We start from the raw sequence: 13,167 nt of genomic DNA on the forward strand, positions 1-13,167 counted from the left end.
CCGACAAGGCCAGTCTGGGGCCAGCACAATGACCAGAACCCCTTTCACTTCTATCCTGCAAAGAAGCCTTGGCAGAAGTTTTAGCGGAGGGAATGCATAAATCAGCCGATACTGACTCCAAGGAGCCCCCAGTGCATCTGTGGCTTCAGCCAGATGATCCCGAGACCTGGCTACGAACCTCTGAACCTTCTTGTTGAGTCAAGAAGCAAACAGGTCGACATCGGCTGTCCCCCACCAGACACACAGGAGATTAAATGCCTCCATGTGTAGGGACCACTCCCCCTGATCCAACACCTTAATAATGACTCAGGTAATCTGCCTGCCAGTTTTTCACACCTGGGATGTGCACAGCAGAGAGGGCTGGAACAAACTTTTCCGCCCAATCCAGGATCTCGGCCGCCAAGACACTCTTGGTGCCCCCTTGATTGATGTAATCCACAGCCGTGGCATTGTCCGATTGAATCCGGACCGGACAATCTTGCAGACGATTTTTCCAGTGGCTCAGGCAAAGCTTTATTGCTCTGAGCTCAAAAATATTTATCGGAAGTTTGGACTCTTCTACTGTACAGGATCCCTGGGAGCAGAACTTCCCCAGCACTCTTCCCCAGCCTGACAGACTGGCGTCCGTGGCTACCACCGTCCCATAAAACGGAAGGAAAGACTTGCCCTGGTGTAGTGCTAACAAGTGAAGCCACCATAGTAGAGCAGTCTGTGTTGTGACGGACTTTGGATCTTAGTTTCATTTGATGAGAATTTCCCTTATAGTACCATTTGATGAGAATCTCCCTTTGTAAGGGTCTCGTGTGGAACTGAGCAAACGGAACCGCCTCGAAAGTTGACACCATCAGACGCAAGGCCTGCATGCAAGTCCGCAGAGAGGACAGATTGTTAGCCAACAGCAAACAAATTGCCCCCTGCAACTTCTGCAGTTTGTCCGGAGGCCCAGATAATCCAGTCTTAATGGAGGAAACAGGGCAGCTTTTTTTTAAATTGATGTTTCAACCAAACTATTGCAGAGTCTGTGCAGTGATCATCAAGTCGCCCAACAGGGCTAAATAAGAGAGTAAACTTATATAATGCTATATAAAAAGTCAAGCTTGACCAAAATATACTTGGATTAGGTGCAAATGATGAAGTGCAAATGCAAAATCAGTTACAAATGAAAACCAAAGTGCAAAATGCAATGGATACAATATGCAGACATGTGATCAAAGAACAAATTGGTGACAGTCCAATGTATACTGACAATCCAATATATATAGTCCAATACACAATTTTGTAGGGGATTAGTAGAGTCTCTAGTAGCAACAAATGCAGCACTTCTTATTAGTGAGTTCCAGCACCTCCTCCAAACACAGGATCACCTGGTGTGCACAAAAATGCTTACCAGATTAAACAGACCCCTTATTACAGGGGGTCAGTTTGAGTTGAAAATCACAAGTGGTAAAAGACAGGGTACTTTGCCAGTAATGATCATTATGTTCAGTTTCCAACAGACAGCTCCAATACACCTTCAAACATCCACCTATATGTATCCTTAGTCACAGGGAATAGATCTCTCGAATGCCGTGATGTGGAAAGACAATGAGGAGGATTCTCATAGTGAAGTACGTATGGGAAATTGCTTAATATAAAAATCAGATGCACTTACATAAAGGTTGCTTCAATCTCGCATAAGAAATGAAAAACCACGGACTGCGGGTAAAAACGCTGCTTCTGCGTTCCACCTGCGTTCCACCAGGAGCCAGAAGAGGCGTGGTAGCATGATTGCGATCCAACGTCCCGATGCGTTTCGTCAGTGCATAACTGACGTCATCAGGGTCATGTGATCGCACTCACATCTCGGACATATATGCTACCCAGCCTCATTAAACAACCGATCCGCCTCCGTATAGAGCAGTATCCACCCACCTAGAAGAGATTGCTAAGCGTGATATTAGAACCTTGTTGCCAATACACAAAATAATTATAAATAATTATAAAATGTAGGTATAAAAACGGACAATAAAAAACATGTATTTTAAGGCTTAAAGTCCCCATAAGTTTTAATAACAACGGGGCAAGGATAGGTTTAAATATTGAGGCTGAAAAATCCTAATATAAAATTCCTTATAAATATTATACATAGTCAAACAATTCAATAATAAAATGGCACTAATAATCAATATACTCAAAAGTAAATCAATAGTTTTTGGTTATTATAAATATTAAATTAAAGTTTAATTACATTTTAAAAGGCCAAGATAAATAAATATGAATTAAATTAAAATAAATTAATGATGTATTTTAGATGGAAGAAAAATAAAAGAAAACATTTTGTATCAATGGAATAAATATTTAGTGGCATTAATGAAATTGTAACTTCAGATTATTAACCAGATCATATACATATTTTACCCAAAGTAACCAATGAAAATCAAACGTCAATGATTATTTAAGAAGCGAAGCCTTATGCTAAGGAAGATACCGTCACTTATTAATAAAGTTATTTATATTTGGTAGATATTAAAAAGTGAGTAAATTCTTAAAATATTAATAATTTGATATAAAGCAATTTAGGTCTATATCAATATTTAAACCTAGAGGGTGTAAAGTCTTTAAACGGTAAATCCACTCAGTTTCGTTCATAGAAATTCTTTGTGTTAAATTACCTCCCCTCCAGTGGGGCTCCACCTTGTCAATACCGCACACAGATAAGCCACTTGGGTCTCTGTTAGGGTATAACCGGAAATAGTTAGACAAACGGTGTTTGGGATATCCCTTTTTGATATTGTTGATATGTTCATTAATCCTGATGTTTAGTTTACGGGTGGTTCTCCCAGTGTACTGTAGCCGACATGGGCAGGATAGAAGGTAAGTAGCATGAGTGGAGTGGCATGATATAAATTTGTTAGTAGTATAGGTAAGGCCAGTACTGTTGGATTTAAAAGATGTTAATTTCTTGTAATTCTTGGTGACTTTTGCAAGGATAAAAACCTTTTTGATCCAAAAAAGGTAACTACCTTCTTAGGAGGATCTAGGACATTCGGGGCTAAACTGTGTCTTAGATTGGGGGCTTTGCGATAGATAAAGAGGGGTTTGTCAGGAAGAATAGAATTTAGGGTTTTATCTTTAAGGATAGGCCAATATTTCAGTATAACGGCTTCTTCTCGTTTATAATCCCGATTAAGATTGGTAAGGAAAGCCGTTTCACCTTTTTTGTAATTTCTCTTTGGATCTTAGTTCCATTTGATGAGAATCTCCCTTTGTAAGGGTCTTGTGTGGAACTGAGCAAACGGAACCGCCTCTAAAGTTGACACCATCAGACGCAAGGCCCACATGCAAGTCCGCAGAGAGGACAGATTGTTAGCCAACAGCAAACAAATTGCCCCCTGCAACTTGTGCAGTTTGTCCAGAGGAAGAAAAACCCTCGCCAAAGCAGAATCCAGAGTCAGGCCCAGATAATCCAGTTTTAATGAAGGTATCAGGGCAGTTTTTTTTAAATTGATGTTTCAACCGAACTATTGCAGAGTCCGTACAGTGATCGTCAAGTCAACAGGGCTAAATGAGTGTCCGCCCTCAATAGGAGATCGTCCAGGTATCCCAGTTCCGAAATCCCCTTTGGCGCAGTAATGCCAACACCGGAGCCAACACCTTGATAAAGACCCTGGGGGCAGAGGCGAGATCAAAGGGTAACGCTACAAATTGATAATGCTCCTCTTCAACAGTAAATCGAAGAAAACGCTGGTGTCCAGCGCAGATAGGGATGTGTAGATATGTGTCCTTGATATCTATAGAGGCCAAAAAGTCTCCTTGGTGTAGAGACTCCCACTACCGTTTGAATGGATTCCATTGAAAACTTCTGTACCCACACAAAGCGGTTCAGTCTTGAGGTCCAGAATTGGACGTACTTTGCCTTCTATTCTGGGCACAGTAAACAGATTCCCGAGAGGGAACTGTCACAATCACCCCTTGCTCCTGCATGCCGAAGGCACGAAGGGGCAGTCTGAGTGCTGAAAAATAAGGGCCCTGTCTATTACGCAGTAACTTGCCCTTTGCGGATTCCAACAAAGACCCAAATAGGTGGTCCCCTGTAAAGAGGAGATCTGTAGAGCCTTTTTAGAAGCCTGATCCGCAGACCAGCTTTTTAGCTACACCATGTGAGGTTACCATTATTGCGTTTAGAACAACGCCACTGACGCGCGACAATTTTGTCACAGTAGGAGGGAAAAGGGAGTACCTTTGCTGCCTTTAGGGGATCTGTGGGCCCAGAGGGGACAGGCGCCCCCCATGTTAAGATTTTCTGCACCGATCCAATCAGTGCATCCACCAGCGCCCTTGCATGTGCAGTAAAAAAGGAATCATCCTCACTGCAGAGCACCCAAAGTGCGTGGACGCAGACCCAATAGATTCGCTATATGCTAAGCATACTAAGCAGGGAGGTCGCCGACTACAGTCCCGCAAAGGAGACGCCGGCTAAAGACCATAAATGACATAAGAGGACATAGCCCCCTATAAAGGGGAAGAGGGGGCCAGCTGTGACGCAGGCAGAGTACTCCCACACAACAATGTCCCCACGGTGCCCCCTGGTTCAGGAGGGGGGTCGCCAGGCAGTCCATATGTCAGGGGGGAGGGCGGATGCCTATCTGCGGCTCTATCACCCCAGGCAGCAGCTCAAACCACCTGGTCAGTAGCTCAGTCAGCCAGCCTCAAGTAAGCCCCAACCTAAATTTGGGGCCGATCCTGTCGCAGGTCCGCCGTCAGCTTGATCAGAAATTCAGACAGCTCAGTTAGGAGCTCGGACAGCCTGCTCAGTCACTCAGCCAGCTCCGTCAGCCGCAAGTAGATTGTAAGCCACAGTCTAAATTTTTGGCCTGATCTGGCCGCGTGAGGTGATCCGTCGGCATCTGCCAGACAGCTCAGTCAGGCACTTCAGACAGCTTGACATGGTACCCGGACAGCCGCAGCTTAAATTTTCGGCCCAAACTAGCCACGTGAGGTACAGACCCACGGATGAAGAAACATCCACTCCCCCTCATGTCTATAACCGCCGCAGGGAGCCGAAAAGACATTCCGGCCCCAGTCGCTAATCCCCAGGGGGCTGGAAACTTTCTTAAAGACCCCTGTGCGCGATCCGGACTGCCCGGTCAGCAACAACCGCGTCCATTCTCCCTTACTGGAGCAAGTGGCAAAGCCAGCTCTTACCTATCCCCAGGGGGGGGACGGGACGTGGGAGGTAGGTTGGTTCCAAAAGACCACTGACTGTTAAGAGGGCTGGGGGAAATGGAAGGGAACCTAGGGGTCTGACCATCCCAAGGAGGGGGCCACATCCACACCAAGACCGCAAGAGCTATGGGGGGGGACACTACTCACCATACCGACAACATTGGGTGGGCACCACTCCAGACAGACTACCTCTCGACTCGAGGTGGGGGTGCTGACGGTCAAGGGGTACACTACAGGTGGGACTATCCACTTTTTAAGCAGGGAATCCTCATAAGGATACCACATAGCAAAAACTTACCGTTAGTTTACCGGTAACGGCTTTTCTGATGAGCCTTCCAGGACGGCCCAAACATGAGAGATGATAGGCTCCTCCTACCGGAAACACAATCAATTAAACATAGTTAAAAAGGCCCCACCCTTCCCTCTATCCTCAGTTGTAAAAAAGTATCTTCCACAACCAAATTCTCGAGGGAAGTGTCTCAAATTAATTCCATAGGTACTTACCCTTTTTAATTTGTTTGCACCCTTTTAATAGGGCGGGTAGGCCGGCCGTCCTGGAAAGCTCATCAGAAAAGCCGTTACCGGTAAACTAACGGTAAGTTTTCTCTAATCGCCTTCCAGGACGGCCCAAACATGAGAGGATACTAGATTACCCCTGGCCTACCTTAGGGTGGGACTACTGCCTGCAAGACCTTGAGTCCAAAGGTTAGGTCCTGTTGAGACAGAACTTCTATCCTGTAGTGTTTCAGGAAGGTGTCGTGGCTGGACCAAGTGGCTGCCTTGCGGATCTGCTCCCAAGATGCTCCTGCCTTCTCGGCCCAAGATGTTGCTAGGGCTCTTGTAGAATGTGCTTTTATTTTAACAGGAGCTGGGACACCTGATGCCTCATAAGCGGTGGTAATTGCCTGCCTTATCCATCTAGATATTGAAGGCTTAGAGGCCTGCAACCCTTTCCTAGGTCCAGAGTGAAGGACTAGAAGATGGTTTGACCTTCTAAAGGGTCTTGTCCTATCTAAATAGATGAGCAGAGCTCTTCTTACATCAATACAGTGGAACTTTTCCTCCTTACTGTTCTTTGGGTTATTACAGAAGGAAGGCAAATTAATCTCCTGTGCTCTGTGAAAAGGAGATGCTACTTTCGGTAGATACAGAGGATCTGGTCTTAGAACTATCCTGTCCGGGCACACTGTCATAAAAGGTTCTTTGATAGAGAGGGCCTGGAGATCTCCTACTCTTCTAGCTGTAGTGATGGCCAGTAAAAAAGTCAACTTAAGGGACAACCTCTTGAGGGGAATCTCTCCCAAAGGTTCGAAGGGAGACCTAGATAGCGCCTCTAGGACCCTTGTCAGGTCCCAAGGTGGGAACCTGTCCTTTAACAAAGGAGTAACTCTTTGTCTGGCTAACAAAAATCTTTTTATTAGTGGCTCTCTTGCCAGACGGGTGTCTAGGAATACCGAGAGGGCCGCAATTTGTACCCTAAGGGTGTTAATGGCCACACCCTTATCCACCCCATCCTATAGAAACTCTAGGATTATGGGGGGAGAGGGGGAGGCAAAACCTTTTTGCTTACCCCAGGTACAAAACATCTTCCATACCTTAGTGTAGATTTTTTGGTAACAGGTTTCCTGCTCAACAGGAGAGTATCTACCACTCTCTGCGAGCAACCTTTTGAAATTAGGAGTTGGCTTTCAGTAGCCAAGCTGCTAACTGAAAAAATTCCGGGTTTGGACACAAAACCGGACCCTGTGATAGTAGGCTTTTCGAAACCGGCAGGTGCCATGGGGGAACCAGTGCCATGGCCTTCAGTGTGGCAAACCAAGGCCTCTTTGGCCACCAAGGGGCAATTGGAATCAACCGGAGATCCCCTGATTGGTTCAATTTCTGAAGGACTCTCGGGTTCAACATCAGAGGGGGGAAGGCATACGCCAGGCTGAATTGCCAAGGTTGAGCCAGTGCATCCAACCCAGTCATCCCTCTAGTCAGAGTAAGGGAGAAGAAATTTTCCACCTTTTTGTTCTGCGCTGTGGCAAACAAATCTATCTCTGGTGTTCCGAATCTGAGTTATCTTTTGAAAAATTCTGGGATCCAACTCCCACTCTCCCTCCTGAATAAGATGACGACTGAGGAAGTCTGCTTGCAGGTTGTTTTTTCCCCTGATGTGTACTGCTACCAGGGAGACTACCCTTTCCTCGGCCCAGCTTAGGATTGCGGTAGTTAGATCTAGGAGAGGTCTGGATCTGGTTCCTCCTTGTCTGTTCAGATATACTACGGTTGTAGTATTGTCTGAAAGGATGAGGACTTCTCTGTTGAGATGTTCTCTCTGAAGGCTTCCCCTACAGCTTTCAACTCCCTGAAATTGAAGGAGGCTTGAGTTGTTGCATAATCCCAGATCCCCTGTGCCTGGGCTCCTTCCATGTGGGCTCCCCAGCCCTTGGTACTGGCGTCTGTGGTAATCTCTACAGGATTCCATTGTCCCCAGGGTCTGCCCTTCCCCAGGTTGGTCTGGTCTTTCCACCATATAAGGGATTCCTGGACCTGTGGGGTGAGGACGACATGTTTGTCTAAGGACTCTGTTTTTCTGTCCCAAGACGACAGATGGTAAAACAGAAGTTCCCTTGCGTGCAGTTGTGCCCAAACCAAAGCTGGTATACTGGCTGACATAAATCCCAATACTCTCAGAACTCTCCTGGAGCAGGATGGGGAGTCTACTAGCATCTGGACTGCGGTGACTATTTTTTCCCTTTTTTCTTGGGGTAGAAATAGTTTTTGAGCCTTTGAGTCTACTAGGAACCCTAGAAAATTCCGCAGCTGGGATGGTACCAAGGCTGACTTCTTCAAATTGATGAGCCATCCTAGACTTTCCAGGAAAATTATCACCCGATGAGTATCTAGGTTCACCTGGGTCTCGGATTTTCCAAAAATCAGTAGGTCGTCCAAGTAGGGAATCAGGGCAATCCCTAGCATGTGTAGGTGAGCTACTGCCTCCGCAAGAACTTTTGTAAAGATCCTTGGGTTGGCGGCCAGACACAAGGGTAGTGTCCTGAACTGCCAATGTGTCCTTTATCCATCGTTCTCTATGGCAAATCTCAGGAACTTTTGATGTTCTGGGTGGATGGGAACATGCAGATAAGCATCTCTGAGATCCAAGGTGGTCATGAAGACATCCTTTAATAAGTTATTCCGTACTGAATAGATTGTTTCCGTTGAAAAATTTTTGTACGTCAAGAACCTGTTGAGTTTCTTTAGGTTTATTATTAGGCGGAATTTGCCTGATGTTTTTGGGACCACAAACACATGGGAGTAAAACCCTTGGAGATGTTGATTCTCCGGGACCGGAATTATTACTAATTGTTCTGCAAGTTCTTGAATTCCCTGTAGTAAAGCTTCTTTTATTTTAGATTTCTTGGGGACCTGGGTTGGGGTAATTTTAGTGGGTGGTATTGAAGTAAATTGAAGGCGACAACCTTCCTGAATGAGGGTGTAGATATATGGGGAGACTGAAATTTCTTTCCACTGAGTGAGAAATTGATTCAGTCTGCCCCCAACCTTGACGCTGGCGTCACTTGTCTCTTGAACCTGCAGTGGAGGGAAAGAGCAAACTGTTCCTTTGTTTTCCCTTCCTGAAATCCCATCTCTTGTTGGGTTCCCTTTTCCGTCTATTCTATTTTTCCTGGGAACTTCCTTCCTCTTCACTGGAAATTTCTTCCCCCTTTCCGAGGACCTGGCTAGGACCTCGTCCAAATAGTCCAGATCCAAATAGTAGGTAACCCTTAAAGGGCAAGGCACAAAGCTTTGTCTTTGAGGTAAGGTCCCCCTCCCATTCTTTCAGCCAAATAGCTCTTCTGGCTGAGTTTAAGAGGGCACCTGTCTTGGCGGAGGCTACTACAGACTCCACTGCTGCATCGGCCAGGTAGGCTACTGCTTTCCCAATTAGGGACAGGGAGTCCTGTAAATCTTGGGTCTTTTCCTGTGGTAAGTTTTTGTTCAACCTGTCAAGCCAACAGCAGGTATTTCTTGCTACACAGGAGGCAGCCAAAGCTGGAGCCATGGTAGACGCATTGGCCTCCCAGGCCTTCCTTAGGAGAGACTCCGCTTTCCTATTCATGACATCCTTAATACTGCCTGTATCAGCAAAGGAGAGGTCAGATTTCTTGGTCACTTGAGCCAAGGGTGCATCTAGTTTAGGACTATCAGCTGTTCGATATCTTCTTCTTTAAAGGGGAATCTGCGTTTCCAGGACACTGGTTTCTTAAACTTAGTCTCTGGACGTTGCCATTGTTGGAGAACCAACCCTTTAAGGGATTGGTGGATGGGAAAAACCCTAGAAGGAGTCTTACCTAGACCCTTATAGAGTCTATCCTGGGCTGATGTCCCTTTTGGCAAATCGGGTATTTCTTCAGAGGCATACACTGCTTGAAGGAGCCCTTGCATGTTATCTAGCCCAAACAGATTCCTAGATGGTTCTGTTTCCTCTGAGTCCCTGTCTCCTTCTCCCTCGGAGTTGGATTGGGAGACTGAGCGGTCTATATCCTCTTCCTCCTGTCTATTTCTTTGTAAGCCTCAAGGCAGACTGTGAGGAAAGGACTGGCTGGCCTGTCCTGGCCTAACAGAAAGGCTCTCCTGTGAAGAGGTACCTTCCCCTGCAGGAGAGACTGAGGATCCCGAGTTTCCTAGTGAGGATTTAACAGTCTGGATTGTTGTCAGCATCTCTTCTTGGACTGTTTTTTAGGAAGTCCTTCATTAGGGCTGACGATTCCCTCCCTGCCAGCTTATAGATGCATTTGTAGCAGAAAGGTTTTGTGTGGGAGCTAGGTAATCTGTCTGCACAATTACCACACTTTGAGGCAACAGATCCTAACCCTACAGGTGAAGCAGAGGTTTCCTGAGCACCGCTCTGGGACTCTGGAAGACAGGATACAACATCAATTAGTATCACTCTTCCAATTTTTGAAAAAGATATGAGGCCCATAGAAAGGACACTTAAACAGTCCTACTATGGACAGGGAGAGGGAACATCAAGCATTTCAAGGAAAAAGACATCAGCAGACTTTTTAGACAATTCTTTGGAAATTAGATGCACTGCCGCACTTACCCGGGTCCAACCTGGGTTTGGCTGCTGTTGCTTGGCCCTTCCCGGGTGGGCGAGTAGAAGGCTTCATCTCCCTGGCAGCTGTCCGAGCTCCTGTAGCTTGGGAGTCTGCACTACCGTGTGATAGCGGTTCCGGCGTCTCCTCCACTTTCCTCTTCCGCATTGTGACAGGAACTGACGTCACCGGATGTTGCCGAGCTCCTTCCGCTCCGACCGCGAGGCTTGAGGCACCCACGTCTGACGTCACTTCCAGCGGGAAAATTGAATCCGAATCCTGTGGAGGAGAGCTGCTGGCGCCGGGGCACGGTGAAAACCTAGAGGGTCACCCAAGTGACCGACGGCTTTACCGATGGAAGAGGCGACCTGTGAGAAACCTGGGAGGGGTGGCAGGTAGAGCTCTACTCTCAATGGCTTTGCTGAACCTGGCTCACAGGGGGACCATAGGACTATCAAAAAATCTGCAGGTCAGTGAAAATGTTTCGTAGGAAGAAACACAATCTAAACTGAGGATAGAGGGAAGGGTGGGGCCTTTTAACTATGTTTAATTGATTGTGTTTCCGGTAGGAGGAGCCTATCATCTCTCATGTTTGGGCCGTCCTGGAAGGCGATTAGAGAAAAGCTTAGGGACCACACGTTTGCGCTTTTGACAACCCCAATGTTTTGTGAAAATGTTGTCAAAGCAAGTGGGAAAGGGGAACGCCTTCGCCGCTTTGGAGGGCCTGTGGTGCTAAAAGGGACTGGCACCTCTGAAGTAGCTTCAGCTGCATCCTCCATTTTCAATCCATCCAACAGCGCCTTTTCATGTGTGGTTAGAGGAGCAGAGGAAACATCCTCACTAGTAAAGAAAGAATTCCGCGCAAATGGATCTCCTTATATGGTTGGCTGCAGCCTACCCCAAAAATATAGTAAAACTATATCAGAATATGGAAAAAGTATTAGGGTAATTGGCGCTGCCAAATAATGAAAAAAATATATAGAGATGTGTCTCATAAATCTAGGTGCATATAGGTGGTCAATATAAAATATCAATACTGTAAGTAATGGTCCTTACAATATAACCAATGGTCCTGATAATAAGCCACAGTAAGTATTATAGATTTCAATAAATTAACCAACCATTCATCAATTAATAACACTAGTAAATACTTAATAAAATACAATAAATATGCAAACCAATATTAATAAATAAAACAGTGAACAGTGTCTCAAAGCTAAAAGTATAGTGACTCTTGAAATAATTGGTGTAAACACTAGGTGGCAGTGTTGATTCAAAATTAATAGGTGTGGATATCCAAATGAAACAGATAATGAGTGATACAAAATGCCAAGTGCTGTAATTATATCAAAGGTAAACGACAATATCTAAAAGTAAGTGCAAAAATGGATATCCAAGTGAAATTGAATATATATAAAAAACATCAAAATAACCTAAAAATACATATGATGTGCCAAGCGAAATATAAAAAGTATCAGAGCTTTGGAAAATATAAAAGAAATCCCAAAAATAAATAGGTGAATATCTGGTGGATGAATAAATATGAATATAAATAAGAAATTGGATAGTCCGTAATATAAGTGACAAAAAGTCCACAAAAAAATGTATGTTCAATATAGTAGTCCAACAACGTGCAATATGGTGATAAAAAGTGCCAAGGGAAATTGCATGGGTGGAGGGGGTGCTTCCCGGTGTGGGTCAGGATGTGGGTGCTGGGTGAGGGAATTCCGTGCTCCCCTTCCTATGTAGCCCGCACTCACCAGAGAGCGGCACCCCTACAGGGGTAACCAGCGTTGGGTATTTGGGGTATTCCCCGACAAACCGCGGTGAGCCTCTCCTCTCCTCTTGGGACCAGTTGCACTTCCTCCCTCAAATGGTAAGGTTATTAGGATAAGCGATGTATAATAGGGGTGATAGGCAGCGCTCCAGAATAATAAAAGGTGATGTCCGGGATTATATGGATAAAAAACACTCCTATAGTGAAGTACCGTAATGTGTGTCCATTTATTAAGCAAATAAAATCAAGTACTCACATTTAAAAACAAGATACAGCATCTGTAAGAAAGTAGGGACCGCGAACCCCTCGTGTAGCGGTATTTCCGGACGCCGTGCGCCTCAGCGGCCGGATATGCGTCTCAAGGTGCGGAACTGACGTGCCTACGCTCTACGCGTTTCGTCATCAGACTGACGTCATCAGGAGCAGCGTGAGGCTACGTGAGTCCCGCTAGTATAAATCCTAGTAGGTTGCCCGGCAACCGGAACAGGCGCCCAATCAGAATATACATACTAGCGCGTCATCAGTTTTTGGGCAGATGTTATTACTGCAAATCCAAAGGGAAGGTGAAGCTCCACCCGAGTGGTTTATTCGGCCAATGGATTTTAATATAGAGCCAAACTCAGCAGTTGCTACGCTGATATTTTAAAGGTGAAATATTTTATTTAGTGGTCACGAATGAAACTAGTTTAGATTAGTGACGAAGGGATATGTCAGGAACGTCCGAATTAATGGTTAGGTAATTTGAGCGTTAAGTAGCCACAAATATAAGAAATTAGAGTAAGAAGAATATTATAAAATTAATGTATTCAGGAAGGTGGATAGAAAAAACACTCATTATATATATTTTAAAACCATATATATGTTAGATCAAATTAGAAGCCTATAATCTAATTGACAATGTCAAGAAGATGGGTAAAACATACATATATATATATATATATATATATATATATATATATATATATATATATATATATTATAAAACCATATATACGGTAAATAAGGGCATATGTATTAAAAATATTTGGCAAATTTAACATCATGGCTTAAAAAGGTGTGTTTATATAATTGTAATATGGTTCCAGTGGGACTATTTCATAC

General features: G+C 44.9%; 1 pseudogene across 1 annotated transcript; it reads right to left on the reverse strand.

Annotated features, from left to right (window-relative positions):
• Positions 1–8,265: 8,265 nt before the first annotated feature.
• LOC309558658 lies at positions 8,266–9,636 on the reverse strand (annotated as a pseudogene). Its single transcript has one exon. The product of its transcript is annotated as an uncharacterized misc_RNA (transcript).
• Positions 9,637–13,167: the final 3,531 nt, after the last annotated feature.

This window comes from Pelophylax lessonae (genome assembly GCF_965119305.1).
Source record: "Pelophylax lessonae genome assembly, chromosome: 6".
Taxonomy (NCBI): Eukaryota; Metazoa; Chordata; class Amphibia; order Anura; family Ranidae; genus Pelophylax; species Pelophylax lessonae.